At 41.3% G+C, this 17,133-nt stretch overlaps 1 protein-coding gene across 1 annotated transcript in view; it reads right to left on the bottom strand.

Moving 5' to 3' along the window:
• Positions 1-17,133, bottom strand: part of UQCC1 (ubiquinol-cytochrome c reductase complex assembly factor 1) — a 101,638-nt gene that overhangs the window by 11,912 nt on the left and 72,593 nt on the right. The window lies entirely within an intron of this gene.

Raw genomic sequence — 17,133 nt, 5'->3', positions numbered from 1 at the left:
GCAGAACTGTGAATGAGATGCTGAGGAGAAAAGTGGGCCTCTGAGTCTGTGGACAGGAGAGGAGAATAAGACGGGCTGAAGTATTAAGACTGTTAATTTCAGGGGACTGTTTTAGAAATGCAATTCCAGTGAGACATTGAGACCCTGCTAGAAGTCCTCTCAGAGAATGGCCAGGAGGGCCTTCAGAGCCTAGAGTACAGTTCACTGAATGTCGTCAACAGGATAAAAACTTTGACCTCCAGGAATATGCTTGAGGGCAGGGACCACGTTTCATTCCTCTCTGGGATCCCAGCAGAAAACCTAGTGTAATGTGTGATATGTAGTAAGGACTCGTTGCATATTTAAACTGACAGGTTTTAGAAACAACCAAAAGTCATTTGGAACTTCATATGGAAAATGAGATTTGTGCTTAACAACCCTGACCATGAACATGCCCACCATCATCTCCTCCATTTACTGAGCACTTGTTATGGGCCAGGTGCTTTGTGGACATCATCTTCTCTAACCGTCACCAGAACTCAGAGAGATAGATGTGCTATAGTCACATTTTTATAGATACAGAAAACTGAGACTCAGACAGGTAAAGTGACTTGCCCTAGGTCCCACAGCAAATTAGTGATAAAGCTGAGATTAGCATCCAGGTCAGTCTGAATCCAAAGTTCATGGGCCTTATGTTCCATCAGGTTCCTGACTCCAGAAGGATAATTTTACTTTGGATCATAAATCAAAGACTGAGTGATTTAATCCTGTGGTTCATAACTGGTCTCTGAAGAAGGGCAGAAAGGAATAGTGAAAGGATCTGGATTTAGTCAGAAAAACTGGGTCCAAGTCATAATTCTGTTATATACATAGGATGTGATCTTGGGCAAGTCAAGTAACCTCTCTAAGTCTATTTCCCTGTCTTTTAAATGTCTTACACACAGGGTTGGTTTGAAGAGCAAATGAATTAGCATGTATTCATTCATTAATTCCACAATGTATGCTGAAAGCCTTGGTAAGCTGCAAAGTGCTCTGCAAATGCAAGGAATTATGAGTAATACCTTCTGGTTTGTTTATATAAAACTAAAACCAGTTCCAATACTTTATAGTCATGGATAATTTTCAAAAAGGAAGAGAGAATTGTGAAGCTCAAGACTGGAAAATGTGAGATTGGATGCAGCTGGTAGCGCAATCCATGACCTTTCCCACCTCACCTTTAACCCAGGCCAAACTAGCCATCCATCCTTTGTTTTCCCAGAGCTCTCTGTCCGCACTTCTCCCCCTGGGTGCACAATATGATTTAGAGTTGCTTATTTACCTCTCTCTCCCACTAGTCCGTGGGCTACCCAAAGGTTGTAAGGAACCCTGTCTGATCCAAGGCCTGGCCCAGAGCAGAGTCTAATCCTGGCATGCTGATGATGACTGAATCCTTACAAGGGCCTGAGTGCCACACATAGCATGTTCTATCCAATGACACCCACTTGTTTGTTTGTTTCCCTTTTTTTTGCTGCTGAGTACCTTCCATGTTTCTGAAATTTCAGAAACATATACTGCCAAACTTCTACTGCACCATCTTCTAGAATGGGCTGAGGTGAAATGAAGAGTCAAGAAACAAGCCAGAGCTTGAGTTAATTCCTTCTGTAATGTGAAGATGGGACTATAACCTAGACCTGTTGATACCCATTTAGGGGTTCTCCCTACTCCCATACTAGTTGTTCTCCTAATTGTGCAAGAAGAACCACAGCCATAAACGGACAACGTCAGAGATGTCAAATACGAAGGCAGGAGCATCTCTCAGAAGTAAACATTTACTGAACCTGCTCAGCAGAGCTGGTTTATGTGTTGCATCAAACCAGGAAGCTTTAGAGCTGGAAGGGCACCCAGCCCAATCCCTTTGTGGAAGTGGTGAACTGAGATCCAAAAAGGGGAAGGGACTTGTTCAAGGTCACACATCAAGTTAGTGTCAGAGCCAGGATTAGAACCTGATTTCTGGATGAGCGCTTTTTCTACTTCACCATCTGGAGGGCATATCCAGAGATCACCAACACACTAACCTGCAAACCTCAGTTCTTGCTTTCCAGCAAGCTCCATTTACATACAAACACTTTCTCCTTCTGGGATGCACCTGCATTCTGGCTGGCTATTGCCCAGGAAGAATGGACAGCAGGGGTGGAATTCCTTATTAACAAGGCTCCTCTACCTCCTGGTCCTATATGCTAACTCCAGTGACCTGTAAGTTGCCTCTCCCCCTTACCTCTAGCTGACAGATGGTAGGCTGCCACAGCTAGGAATGGTTTTTAGATATCATCACCCAGGCTAGATTAGATCATGAAAAGGGCCCTTCCTGGAAGAGGGTGGAAGCTCGATCAGTGCAGACACATGATCTGCAGGCAACAGGTGAGAGTAAGTGAGACCAGCTTCCCAAACTACTGGACTCACCCTGCTGGGCCCTTCTAGCCAGCCCAGCAGCCAAGGGGAGCTGGATATTCCCTCTGGTGAACCTCTGTTGGGATTTTATTCCCTGATTTAAGCTTTTGTTTGCTGGTGGTTTAAGCTTTTGTTTGCTGGTGGGCAGGTTCTGTGTCCCCACTGCCAGATCATTCTATATGGAGCACCCTGCCCATGAATACACAGATGGACAAATCAGATGAGAAACTCCTCCCAGATAGTGTTGGGCATTCTCTTATTAAACTCTTATCCTTTCCATAACGCTTTGCTTTCTATAAAAACCCATACATACAGCACCGCCACAAGGAAAAGGTTCCTTTTATATCAGTTACTCATATTTTCCCATTTATTTAAGCTATTAAAAAATGCATGCAGCTATTTTATAAGCCATCAGGATTTGGTGACTAGTATTACTGAATGTTTAATAATAAACTAAACAGAAGAAATCAGAGGGTTAAATGATGACTGCAATTCCTGTAATGACTTAATTAAATTTTTATTGAGTACATAAACTGTGATGTCATTTCTAGCCAACCATGGGTCTGCTTTCCCAGCATGTCACAATGCGGGAGCACTCAATAGGAGACTAGGCTAAATGAGCAGTAAGTCTCAGCTGAAAAGGGGAGGGGAGCAAGGCTCATGTAACACACTCAATAAATTATCCGTTCATTTTTAAACAAAGTCCATGAGTTATAATATATTTGCCATGCACTTTTTATGACATAATAAAAATGTTACCTTAAGGATTACTTAACACATACTACAAATGTTATAGCAGAGGCAGGCACAAGGGGCAAAGAAAACAAACATGAGCAGGCCAGGGACGGGTCCTGGAGTTTACATCCCAGGAGGAACAGCACAGTATATTAAAAAGGGAATGAAAAAAAAGGGGGGTGGGCAAGAGTTCAGGGTTACTAATCAGCAGATTAATGAATGAGATAACCAACAGGGAACACAAGTAAAGTAATAATGAATCTTGCAAGGCACATGTTTAATTAATGTAGTCTTCTCAAGGAGGAATACTAGCTTTAAAGAGATGCCAGTTCATTTGAGGCCAATTCGCTGCTCTCTTTTCCCTTTTTGCTGTTGCTGCTCTTAAAGACGTTTATGTGACTGCTTAACAGAGGAACCAGATTCTGTGGGTGGAGAGACTGATGGAGGATCAAGTTTAAACTCCTCCGTGAGCTCTACAAGGTTCTTCATGATCTATTCTTGGTCGTCTTTCCTGCCTCACCTCCTCCTGCCTCCCCACTTTTTTCTCACCCTTCAGTCAGAGTAAACTACATGCAATTTCCACAAATGTGTCACGCTCTCTTATAGCTCTTAAGCATATTGCTGCCAGGAATCCTTCTCCCTTCTCTATCCACTGGGATGCTAACTTCTTATCTTCTAAAACTTAGCTTACGTATTATATCTTCTTCAAAGCCTCCTCTCTCCTCAGTTTACAGGCACCACAAAAGTGATTCAAGTCCAGAAACAGGTCCCATAATTCACTGTTTACCATGTGCCAAGAACTATGCTAAGACCTTTATACAGATGAACTCACTCAATCCTTCCCAATGACTCTATGAGATGAGTACTGTTACTATCCCCACTTTAGAGAAAAGGAAACTGAGGTTTGGGAAGGTTAAGGTTACATAGCCAGGAAACAGTAGGTCAAGATTAGGACACAGAGCAGTCCAACTCCAATGCTTATCTTGGAAAAAACACTATAAATAATGTGGCTGCTCCTTCATGTGCCCTATACCTCAGGTTATCTGTAGAGGCAGGGCTAAGAAGTGCTAATGTGGTCTTAGGTAAACACAACTCAGAAATTCCCAATTCCTATGGTAGCTGGAGATGGGCCAGCAGATGGGTCATCAGTGGCCAGTTACTAATACATCAGACATCTCTGGTATAGCTAAGCTCCATTCCTGGGAAAACTGAGGGAAAAAAGGGTATAAATATAGTGTGGGAGGGGATAATAGAAGAAGGTTGGTATAGACAACGTAAGAACTGATGAGCATGAAGGTAAGAATAAGCTTTAAGGCTACTGGCTTGAGGCAAAGTTGCTAACAGTTGGAGGCTGATAAGAATTTGTTGGAATAATGAATGATAAATGGTAGCTAGAGTTGCTGACTGAAGCATAAGGAAGTGTCAAATTCATCATAAGGCTACAATGCAGTGCGAAAGACTGCAGGTCAGGTTTTAGCTGTCTTTCTAGTAGTCAGTGATGCCAGCAGCAATGCTTTGCAGTATCAACAACATGGGCTACAGTCATTGAGTGGTAATAGGCTAATATGCACGGAACATCAGCCAGTCTATTTAAATTTAAAGTTAGAAGTTAGTTCAGTGTGCAATATTATGTGAGATACACAGAAACAGGTGTGAGTAGATAGAGAGACCAAATACACATGTGTGCATGTAACTCATTTACTTGCATGACTAAAAGATCTACTGAGGATCTTTTAGCAATGATCACAAAATACAACCAATAAAACTAACTCTAACTGTATATGTGTGCATGTGTGAGTATGTGTGTATGTGTGTGTATTAGGCAGGTCCAGAAAAAAGAAAGAAAAGGAAAAATAATATAACATGAAAAGATGGACAATTCTAATTTCTTCTTCTCTTTTTAGAAAAGGATGCGAACATTTGAGTTAAAGCATGTTCCAGTTGTGATTAAAGGCCAGCCTAATAAACAAGGCATGAGATAATCCTTACATCTCATTTTAATAAATCATTTCAAACTTTTAATGAACCAGGGAAGCTTGCTACATTGAAATGCCTTTTTCAAAAAGAAGCCCCTTACTTATTTATTTTGAAAATCCCAGTTTTGCTGCTTGAGATCTGCATATTCAAAATCTGCACAGCCTGATAATGTCCTGAAAAACAAGGTGCATGGGTTGGGAGGCAGAACTGCTGAACTAGTAGCCTTAATTTCCGAATGGTCACAAAGTACAGGAGCCTTTTCATCAAGCTTGGAAAACAGCAAATCAAGAGATGGCTGTCCTAGGAAATTACAATCATTTACCTACTTGACAAGGCATTCGAAGACCTAAGTCCATAATCACCTTGAAAAGAAGCTGATGAGGTACATTAAGGTCCTGGGAAGATCAAACTATCACACCAATTTATTTATTTCTATGTCAGGACATACAGATAAGAGGAAGATAACAGCTATAATTTACTCTGATTTCTTAAGTTTTTTATTGTATCCCACATGCCAAGTCTCATGCATACTCCAGTTAGAGAGGTCAACACTGGCTTGACAGAGTTGCTGTTTTAACAACAACATTGATGGCACAAAGTCCTAAAAGAAACAATTCTGGGGGTCCCCACTTAAAACCTATACTGATAATAATTATGACAGTGATGATGGTAACAATGAGCATACATAGCATTTCATTTGATAATGTTTTCATATATGATCTTATTTGTGCCTCACAACTATAACCTTGCCCTCCAGGAGCTCACAGCCTAACTGCTACTGTTGTCCCAATTCTATAAACAAAGAAACAGAAGCTCGAAATGTTAAGTGACTTGCCCCAGTGTCACAACAAGTCCCCAGCTTGGGACAGTGCTGGGATTTTTACCTCAGTGAGCCGGTCCCTAACTTTAGTGTCTTCTCTACACTGTCACATCTTTCTGCTTCTGATGAGTCATACCAGAAATGGAAAATCACACAAGCACAAAGCTAAAACTGCTAATTTCAGTACATTGGAAACAAGAATAAAATGGAAATGACTCTGAATTTTTGAAAAGTAATCCTGGAAATAAGATGAGTTTCAACAAGGTCAAATGCATAATAGCATGTTTAGGCCAAAATAAATAAATAAATAAATAACAGGATGAAGGAAGGGTATGACTAGGTAGACATAATAAGGCCCAGAGCAAATCCCTGATCATGAGCTGATAAATGTGAAAAGGTAATAATATTGGACATATTAAAAGGTGCCATATACAGAGGTCAAAAAGTTTTCTTTCCTCTGTTATTCTAACAGTCAAGAGTCTTTGTTTTAGCTAACATAGTTAAGAACAAACATGGAGAAACCAGAGAAATTTCAATGAAGAATGTCGTCAGATTGGTATGGTCACATTGGATTGGCACTGGTCACAAGCCACAGCATTCAAGAGTCTATGGCCAACAGAAATACCCCAGAGGCTGTTCCATGGGTTTGCCTGCTTGCTTCCATCATCAGACTCAATGGATCAGTAGATCATGGAAGTACTCTGATACTGTCAGAGGTGAATGTCACTCACTCTCTCTGTATCCCTTCCTTAGGGCCAGGACCTACTCCTCCCTAACTCCACATGAGCCTGGAACTCTGCCCCTTCATCACAGAAATGGGCAGAAAGTCCAAGCTAATCTAATCAGAATCTCGCTTCAGAGTAGAGACATCCAAAGATAAAAGGCAGCTAAAGTTGGATCATCCCACAGAGACTGTACTAAGTTCCTGTTACTAATACTAGGATCCCTGAGCTTCCTTGTATCTTTCCTTCCTGAGGCCTGTTGTTAAACTCTCCTTTCCATTCTGTGAACCTTATACCCTCCAATAAATTCCTTTGTTTGCTTAAATTAGCTGAAGTCAGTTTCTGTTGCTTGCAATCAATGGATATAGTGTCATTCATCAATTCAATAAAACCTCTCCATAATAATATAACAACAACAACATTAGGTAACACTTGCTGAATGCTTACCATTTGCCAGAAACTGTATTAAAAGCTTTATATGTGTTACCTCTTTAATCTTCACAATAATCCTAAAAAGGGGGTGTTATTGTCCTCATTTTACAGAAAAGGCATCATCTCATTTTCTGTGAAGTCTTTCAAGTTCCTCAAAGCTTGCTTTTTTTCCTTCAGATGGTTTTTAATATTTCCACCAAAAACACTTACTGTACTATTTTTAATAATCTGTTTATAGGCTGCCCCCCTCAATCCCCTACTGCATTAGACTGTGAGTTCCTTGAGGGCAAAGATGGCACACTGCTCAGCACACATCTGTAGAATGAATCAACATAATATTTCCTATCATAATTACCTCTTGTAGTATTGATGCCCATGCACTACTACAAATTTCAAGAAAGCTCCCTGAGTACAAGGATTTGCGGAGGTGTTGAGCAAGTTTGTGTACACGCTGCTTCTGTTTTCATGGTTTTTAAACACAACTCTATAGCCTGAGGAGGTCCAACTCCTGTCCTTTTAGTCTGTTCTTACATGGCCTCTGAAACCTCACACTTCTCTCAAAGCAATCTCTTTCACTGAAATAAGTTTCAAGACCACCTCTAGTTCTATTATACCACCCACTAGAGTTCTAGATTTGGAGTCAAAATACTTGCACAGCAGCTTGAAGTAAAAAGGAGTGCTTCTGATTGAACAGAGAAAGAACTTCACAATTGCCAGGTTAAGAAAACACAAAGTGGGAAACTGAGTTTCTCTCTCTCACTGGTCACTCTAACAAGATAATAGCCAACTAACTCTCTGAAGTGAACAGATCTTTGATCCCTGCCTGCTCTATAATACATGCTATGGAAGAATAATTACAAAACTTTCTAAGAAGTGTCTTCCTCTTTCTATTTCCAAGTTTAGGAAAGGGCTTATGCCCTAATAACAAGTGCCAGCGCACAGAATTTTTGGTCAGATTTGGTTTTCTGTTGTTAAATACAAGATTTAGAAAGTGAAAACAGTTTATTTGTGGTCACTAATGGTCAATAATAGGTAGAACCAAGTAGAAAGACAATTACCTGAAGTATAAGCAAAGGAAAATTCCATTGACATCTACTAGAATGGCTATAATTAAACAAAAAAAAAAAGGAAAATAACAAGTGTTGGCCAGGATGTAGAAAAAGTAGAACCCTCGTGCATTGCTGGTAGGAATGTAAAATGGTACTGTGGAAAATAGTTCAGTGATTTCTCAAAAGGTTAAACATAGAACTACCCTATGATCCAGTAATTCCACTCCTAAGTATATATCCAAAAGAATTGAAAGCTGAGACTGGAACAAATATTTGTACACCAATGTTCATAACAGCATTATTTACAATAGCCAAAAGGTGGAAAAAACCTGTAACAGATGAACAAATAAAATGTGATAATATACATACAATGGAATGTTATTCAGCCATACAAAGGAATGAAATTTTGATAAATGCTACAACATGGATGGACCTTGAAAACATTATGCTTAGTGAAATAAGTCAGACACAGAAGGACAAATATTATATGATTCCATTTATATGAGGTACCTAGGATAGGCAAATTCATAGAGACAGAAAGTAGAATAGAGGCTACCAGGGGCTGGGGAGAGTAGAAATGGGGGCGTTATTTAATGGGTACAGAGTTTTTCTTGAGGATAACAAAAAAGTTTGGGGGATAGACAGTAGTGATGGTTATATAACACTGTGAATGTATTTAATGCCTTTGAATTGTATACTTATCAATGGTTAAAATTATAATTATGTTATATATATTTTACCACAATAAAAGAAAAGATAATTCCAATTACAAATGGTTCTTCTCGCATGAGTGTTTCAATCTGTGACTTAACCATGTATATATATTAAAGCCTCTCTTATGATACTTATCCTATTCTGAGTAGTAGTATGATGAAGCAATTTACATTTCTTGCTAGACCATAAGCTGTCTGGGTGCAGAATTCTACATTGCCTTGTACATGTTCAATAAGCATATACTGAGTGCCTACATATTCTAGACATTGTGGTATGTGCTGGAGGTAAAAGATGAAGGAAACACAATACCCGTCCTCCAGAAGTTTGTAATCTCATGTGAAGGACACACCACACACAAATGATTATAACACTTAGCACAATGTATGTAAAAAATGGCAGTGGTGAATCTGGGGGCTGAAAGGCTTCAGAGATGAGGCAACACTTATTACATTGGGTATTAAAGTGTGATCGGGGATTAATACTTTTTAGACAGAACAGTATGTGCAAAGCCACAGGGGGGTAAACAAAGACAGCATTTTCAGGGGAAAATCTGTAACAAAGAGCTCATGATAGGGGCCAGCCCCATGGTGTAGTGGTTAAATTTGGTGCACTCTGCTTCAGCGACCTGGGTTCGCAGGTTCAGATCCCAGGCGCGGACCTACACCACTTGTCAGCCATGCTGTGGTGGCAATCCACAAACAAAACAGAGGAAGACTGGCACAGATGTTAGTTCAGGGCTAATCTTCCTCATAAAGAAAAAAAAAAAGAGGAAGACTGGCAACAGATGTTAGCTCAATGTTAGCTCAATTGGCCAACAGATGTTAGGCCAATCTTCCTTAGAAAGAAAGAAAAAAAAGTGCTCATGATGGGATGAAGCAAAAGGTAGAGTTGGAAAGGCAGTTTGTGTTTGATTGTAAATGGCCCTGAATGCCACATGAAGGAAAGACAAAGAGTTCTAAGCACAGAGAAGTTGCATGGACAGATTTATTTTTAAAAAGTAACCCTAGAAGTCCCCATAAAGTTGAGGGAAGGACCAGAGGCAGGAATACCAGAGGAGGCTGCTGCAATGGCCCAGGTGAGAGTTGCTAAGGAACTGAATTAACATGAGTGGCAATAGGAATAAAGAAAAAGGAATGCTTTCAAGAGAAATGTCTACATCAGGATCAACAGGATTTGATTACCAAGTGGATGTGGAGGAGAAAAGGTGAGGCTGTGACCTGCGCATAATCAGACTTCACTGCACGCTAGTTGAAGGAAGAATGCAACAGTTATATACCATCATGAACTGATGACTTTCTGACCCTGGCAGCACTAAGTGCAGACAACCAGTCTTATAGGGTTTTAGCAATCACCATGCCCTCAATGTCTCCTATGTTGTGGTAATGGAAAATCTTACTTGGACAAGATGTAATATGAGCAAGATGTGTATTTAGCTTGAGCCCGGCAGGCGTCTCCAGTAGAGCAAGAATATAGCACACCAAGGCCTGGGAGCCTGAGCCCCTTTCCCAGTAATTTGTTCACTACATGTCAGTGGGTATCATTCCTCTGGGTCCTCTGCATTCTACCTGCAGCCATGAGGTCTGATTACCATCAGCAAGAAGATGCTGACATACCTTAACTTTCCAAAGACACGTGCAGGCTCCCAATTGCACCCTGGACCTCATGACTACATTTATGAGTCCAGAAAAGCTGCAGGCACAACTTTGCCTTTTTAATGATTTTCTATTAAATTTAGGCAGATTAGGGACAGTGGAAAATTACAGGATGCTTGTTCCCCATCAAAACCAGTCATCACAAATGTATAGACATATAAGCTAAACAGCTGAAAATGAATAATTAACAAGTTAGTGAGTTCTTTGCTAATAGAGCCTGGGCACTGTCACTTGTTCTGCGTGCTGAGGATCTAAACAACCTACAGAACCTAGAAGCAACGCTGAGCTCACTGAGCCCAGCCAGAGTCCTTTCCCACTCAGCAATTCCAAGATAGATATCATGTTGCCTGGACAGCAACATTTTCTTAGGGGATCTAATATCTAGCCCCTTCCTGATCTTGAGATTCCTAGCCCTTTCATCAAACAACATTGCCTTCTCTCTCTGCAGTAATGGGGAGCAAAGGAGATGGGGTACCCTAATGAACTGTGTTACATGTTAACCACACATGTTAACTGGTGACTCCAGCTGGGCAGAGGAGGTCAGACCAAAGTCTACAGCCTCAAACAGTAAAGTGGACATTTTCATTGTTCTCCATAGGCCATAGAATGCTGGTCTTGCACTGCTGTTTCCTTACTGCTTACTGATCAGAACCATACAATTTCCAAAATACTGACACTGTAGTAATCTGATAACACAGGCTGTTCCCTGCTGTCGAGATGAGGAAACAAAGGCTCAGAAAAGTCAGGTGACTTGCCCAATTAACAATCAGCTCATAGATGATCAAGATGTTCAAAGAAACAGGGTCTTCTGACTCCTAGTCCAACATTCCTTTGTTTTAAGGCCTGAACAGAATTGCCATTCAGCTGATAGCTTATAGAACCCTGTAGAAGTACTCTGGGAATGGCTGAGCCTGGATTCTGGGTAGGAGCAATACGATAACTCCTGCTCGAGTAATGAGAAGGGTGAGACAAGGAGTGACACTCAGATAACCCCTTAAAATAGAATGGACCCTTGGCCTTATGAAGAGTGGCCCCATCTCTATAGCGTAATTCTTTTTGTTCTCTTTTTAAGTAAAATGTTCTTAAAAGGGTAAGCATTTTCTCTAAAGGAAAAAGAAAACCTTGGTTAGAATGATGTATCCGTTAAAGAAATGTTCTCTCGGGGCGGCCCAGAGCCATACTGGTTAAGTTCACGTGCTCTGCTTCAGCATGGGGTTCGCAGGTTTGGATCCTGAGCGTGGACCAATGCACTGCTTATGAAGCCATGCTGTGGCAGCGTCCCATATAAAAAGAAGAGGAAGATAGGCACGGATGTTAGCCCAGGGCCAATCTTCCTCAGCAAAAAAGAGGAGCATTGGCAACAGATGTTAGCTCACAGCTAATCTTCCTCGAAAAGAAAAGGAAAGGAAAGAAAAGAAAAGAAAAGAAAAGAAAAGAAAAGAAAAGAAAAGAAAATAAAAGAAAAGAAAAGAAAAGAAAAGAAAAGAGAAGAAAAGAATTCTCTCTAGCGATCTGTATTCAAGTAAACTCTGGACCCAAGCAGCTCCATTTTCCCACCTGGTGACTCTGAAAAGACAAATCTCTGAGTCTCAGTTTTTCCATCAAAACTATAAAAAAACTGCCTTTCCTTTTTCTCTTTACATTATTATGTGAGATAAAAATGTTCAACAGTAAGTGATAAAATTAATAGCAGCAAACATCTAGTCCTTGAGCACTGTTTAAAGAGTCTCACATGTGATAACTCATTTAACCTCCACAATGCTGTAAGGTGAGGTAGGTACTATAGCTATCCACGTTTTACAGAGAGGAAACTGAGGAACAGAGATTAAGGACCTTGCCCAAGGTCACATGGCCGGGGTGGGATTTGAGCCCAAAGAGTTTGGCTTCAGTGCCCAAGCGCTCTCAACCACTGTGATACTGCCTTGGAAAGGAAGTTACAAACTCAACCCACTCCTCCACCTGAGACATGGACCTGGCAGTCTCTGCCCCTCCCTTCAGCACCTGAGGGCTGCCTAGTCTCCTGTGTCATCCTGCCATCACTCTCAGCCCTGCTCTCGGCCAGCTTCTCTAGGAAGTCTGCAGCAAAAGCAAAACAAAACAAAACAAAAAACAGGTGAAGCCATATCTTACTTGTTCATCTATTTAGTTTGGAACTTAACCTAGGAGTGATTCAACTTTATTTCTCTTCTTGGCATAAACTAGATTGTAAGCCCTGTAAGATCACTTCTCTCTGGTGTACTCTCTACCAATAGCATTTAGTGATTAGCATGTGGTGAGGGATAAAAATGTTCCTTGAATAAATAAATGAATGAGTGAAACAATCCTTAATAGAGCCAGGCCAATTAATAATGCTGCTGGACCTAGAGGAAAAAAAAATTCAATAATGCCTTCATCACTCAACAAATGTATATTCACTGCTAATCATGCACCAAGCACTGTTCTAGGAACTGAGACTACAGCAGTAAACAAGAGACAATCTGAACTCCTGGAGCTTACATTCTAGGAAGGGGAGGAGGGGACACAATTTTGCTATATTTTATTATAGCAAAATAAAACCTATAGAATGTCAGATGATAATTCAGTGCTATCACCCTAATCCTGTCATTCAAGGTCTCTAAGAGGAGAGCTGCCCACGGCTGTGTATAGTGTACACGTGTGGGAATAGTTTGGGAACCTTCTGCTGCTAAAAGCTGGCAAGCACTGATGTAAAAGTAGGAGAAACTGCTCAGGGACAGAACCAAGGACATTTGATGGAAGGTTTACTATAAATCCCTGGAGGATAAGACCACATTTTGGTACTATCTGTATCCCCAGCCCAGTGTCCTGCACATAGCAGGCACTGAGTGAACACTTCATGATAGTGCAGAGCATTTGGGGACTGTGAGGGAGAAGGGGAAGCCCCATGCCTCCATACACACCACTCTGCTCTGCCCCACTGTGCTGGACTAGAAAGGGTCAAGGGGATAGTTGAGGAAAATTAATCAAGAAAATAATATTCAAAATATGCTTTACCCATATACCTAGCACAGATATCTCAATATGTATGTCAATTTTTGAAAGGATTTTTTATTTCATTCTACTTTATTTCATTCTACTCTTCCCTTGGTGCCTCCTGCAATGCAACAAAACTATTTGTTAAATCCAACCAGGAAGCATTTCCTGTGAACTTAAATGTGCCTTGCTCCATGCTTGGCCCTAGGGAGGTTACTTGAGGATGCCCCATGATCTCTGCACTTAAGAAATTTACAATCATATTGGTAGAATAAGACACAAACGTCAATTTGGAGTGCTTAGGGAAGATTTTAGGAGGGAGTCAGTTTAATGTGGACAGGCAGGGACTGGAAGAAAAGGTCTGCAGGCAGAAAAGATAAAATGATAAGTGAACCACAGAGAGCCTTTAAGACAGGTTAAGGGGTATGGTACACATCTAGCAGGCACCAGGGAGCCATTGTGGGTTTCTGTGTGATGAGTACTTGACATAAGTAGTATTTAGGAAGATGAGCCAGGCTACTGAATGATTTGTAGAATGGATCTGAGATAATGAGAGTTGAGAGGCAGGGGGACCAGTGAAGCAGCCGACAGTGAGTGTAGGTGAGAAGTCAGGACTGGATCTGTGTGTCAGTAAGACAACTGAAGTCCTGCTAGTGGTTGTTTTAAAGAAGGGCTCCTTGTAGTTCCTCCTGCTCCTTTGAGGACCAGACATGTTACACTTATGGCAAGTGTCACTGCCACTCAGAAAAGATCAGCTAATGGGACCAGCCTGGTGGTGTAGTGGTTAAGTTCATGCACTCCACTTCGGTGGCCTGGGGTTCACGGGTTTGGATCCCGGGCACAGACCTACAGACTGCTCGTCAAGCTATGCTGTGGCAGCGTCCCACATACAAAATAGAGGAAGACTGGCACAAATGTTAGCTCAGCGACAATCTTCCTCAAGCAAAAAGAGGAAGACTGGTAACAGATGTTAGCACAGGGCCAGCCTTCCTCACCGGTAAAAAAAAAAAAAAAGAAAAGATCAGCTAAACAGACGGCAATCAACATGGAGAAAGAAGTCCCTCCTTTCCAACTAGGCCCCTTCAGTTCTAACCAACCCCACAGGGTCATATACCCAGCATTTTAGAGAAATAACAGGGAAGAGGAGTGTTACAGCTGCCTACCAATGGATCCAGAAATACTCCCAGCGCATCCACGGCAGGTGCAACTAATGTCTGGCTCTACCGTATCGTGGGTCTCACCCCTTAGCTTCCAAAACTTTTTCACGCAGCCATCGGGATCTTAGCAGGGACACTCCTCTGGTAGTGCCCAGTGCAGAGCTAAACTCACAGGAGAAAAGAGCACACAGCTGCCTACTTTGTAATAGGACACAGAGTGAGGGGCATCATCAATCTTGTGTCATACTAAGAGCTCCTCACAGTGCTACCGCAATCACTCCTTTTTCTGAATACACTATTACAGAAAGCCCCCATTAAAATGCAAATGTTATCTGAGACCATTAAACCATTATGCTATTAGTATTCATTAACAATTTAGCATGAATTAGTTTACCAGGTAAGGTAGCAGGAGAGGACTGACTGAGAAAATGAGGTTAGGAACAGACTATGAGTTCACTCACTCATTCACTAACATTTGATGCAGACCTATTATGTACTAAGCACTGTGCTAGACTGGAACTGACCTTAAAGGGGTCAGAAGTTATCTATAAGATAGGAAGAAAAAATGGAGGCTGTCTATGGTAGCTCTGGAGAATGGCAAAAGTGACAGTATGATGTAACTGAAAGAGCAATAGAATGAATCAGCACTGAGTTTTAGTCTCTGCTCTGCTACTAATATATGACAATGACAAGCCATTGCCAGGACTAAGTGTCTTCAATTGAAAAGGGTTGAATTAGGTTCATCTTTCTGGATGTCAAGCTTCTAGGAGACTGCCAGTCACTGAAGCGGCACATAATACAAACACTGACTGCTTTGCAATTCTGACCATCTAGGGCTAGCCCTGACTGGGATTTCCTGCCATCAGCCAGAGCAGTCTGGACTTCCTTTATACAGTCCCTGGGAGTTGTCACCAAGTAGGATTCTTCTGACATCCATATCCACCCACTGCTTTAGACTAGACAGCTCTAGCAGATTCTGAACCCCACATTTGTCCCCAAACGACTCTAGTCTCTCCTGGGCCTTTGAGTTGAGAATATTAGGGATAGAGCCAGTTCTTTAGGGCTACAGGGCAAGAGAAGCTTGGAGAACAGGTAGGAAGTCTGGCAAAGTGTTGTTCACTCTTGTAAATTCTACTCTGAGTTGGAAAATTTTTATCTCATACATTTTTTTTCCAGGCCAGAGGGCCCTTAGAAACAACCTGGTCCAGACTCTTCATCTGAGTCTGCTAGTTAATGGTGCAACCAAGTCCAATTCCCTACTCTTCTGGCTCCAAATCTAGTGAGTGGTTTTTTAACTCTTCCATCCTTTTTCTCTAGAGGGAGGTTCTTCTTTAGCAGGTGACTCAGCTTGGAACCTAAAGCACAGCAAATAATAAACATCTTCTGTCTTTGAAAGAGAGGAGGTATAGCCATAAATATTTGTACCCAAAATACCAAAGACAATAGAGTTCATTTGATATCTGAAGAATCTCAGCAAAAGGGCATGGGACAGGGAAGAAAAGGAGTAGTGTGTGAGACACTTAGAAGGCTTAGAATGGGAGTCTTCTACTATTTCCCCCATAAGCAGGTACAAATCACAAGCCTGCTGATTCTTAACCCCAGCAGCTGAACTACCCAAGGCCCAGAAAAGGGGCAACACACACAGTTTACACCTTTTATTATTCTGATAGAAATTTCTCTCCTGGGAGCAGAAAGGGGTCAAAAGTCCAAAACCAAAAATATATATCTTTATAAGTCAGAGCAAAGAAGCATTACAGCAGACAGCTATTTAAAAAAAAAAAAAAAAAAAACCTCAGTGAACAGAGCAGAGTAGGAGGTGTTAGAAAACTCACTCCAAGTAATTTATTCGCTGGGAACCACAAAGGGCTTTCCCAAGAACAGCAAAAACACCATTAATTTCCCCAGTACCCTCCTTTCAAAGGGCTCTAAACACTTCACACATATCGTTTTAAATTGTCCTCAAAGGCTCCAAAATAAGGGGTTACTATTTCCCCAGATTCAGTTGGAGAAACTAAAACATTCATGCCCACCCTGCTCTGCCCAAGTCATCCTAACAGATTCAGCCAACATCGACTGAGTGCCTGCTATGCACATGATTCATGCTAGCAGAAGAGGAGATACAAAGATGAAAGATACGATCTCCATCCTCCAGAAAGTCAGAATCCAGTGGAGCATGACAGAAGTGCACGTAAATCCTTTTGCAATAAGACAGCCTATGCCAGGTGCTATAGAAAAGGTCCAAATACAGTGCCTATTTTATCAAGTGCCTAAAATATGCCAAGCAATGTGCCAAGTTTTTACTAGCATCATACTGTTTAACTCACACACTATGTGTGGATTATCTTATAGAGGAAGGAATGAAAATAAGGAGAGGTAAAGAGACTTGCTCTCGGTCTCAAGGCAACACTATGGCAGAGCAGGGATTAGAACCCAAGTCTGTCTGGCTCCAAAGCCCAGGTGATGGGAGGTAACTGCTTG

This window comes from Ceratotherium simum, chromosome 21 (genome assembly GCF_057802395.1).
Source record: "Ceratotherium simum simum isolate JZ-2026a chromosome 21, ASM5780239v1, whole genome shotgun sequence".
In the NCBI taxonomy this organism is placed as follows: Eukaryota; Metazoa; Chordata; class Mammalia; order Perissodactyla; family Rhinocerotidae; genus Ceratotherium; species Ceratotherium simum.
The sequence above is the reverse complement of the archived record's forward strand: the minus strand, read 5'-3'. Positions and strand labels throughout refer to the sequence as shown.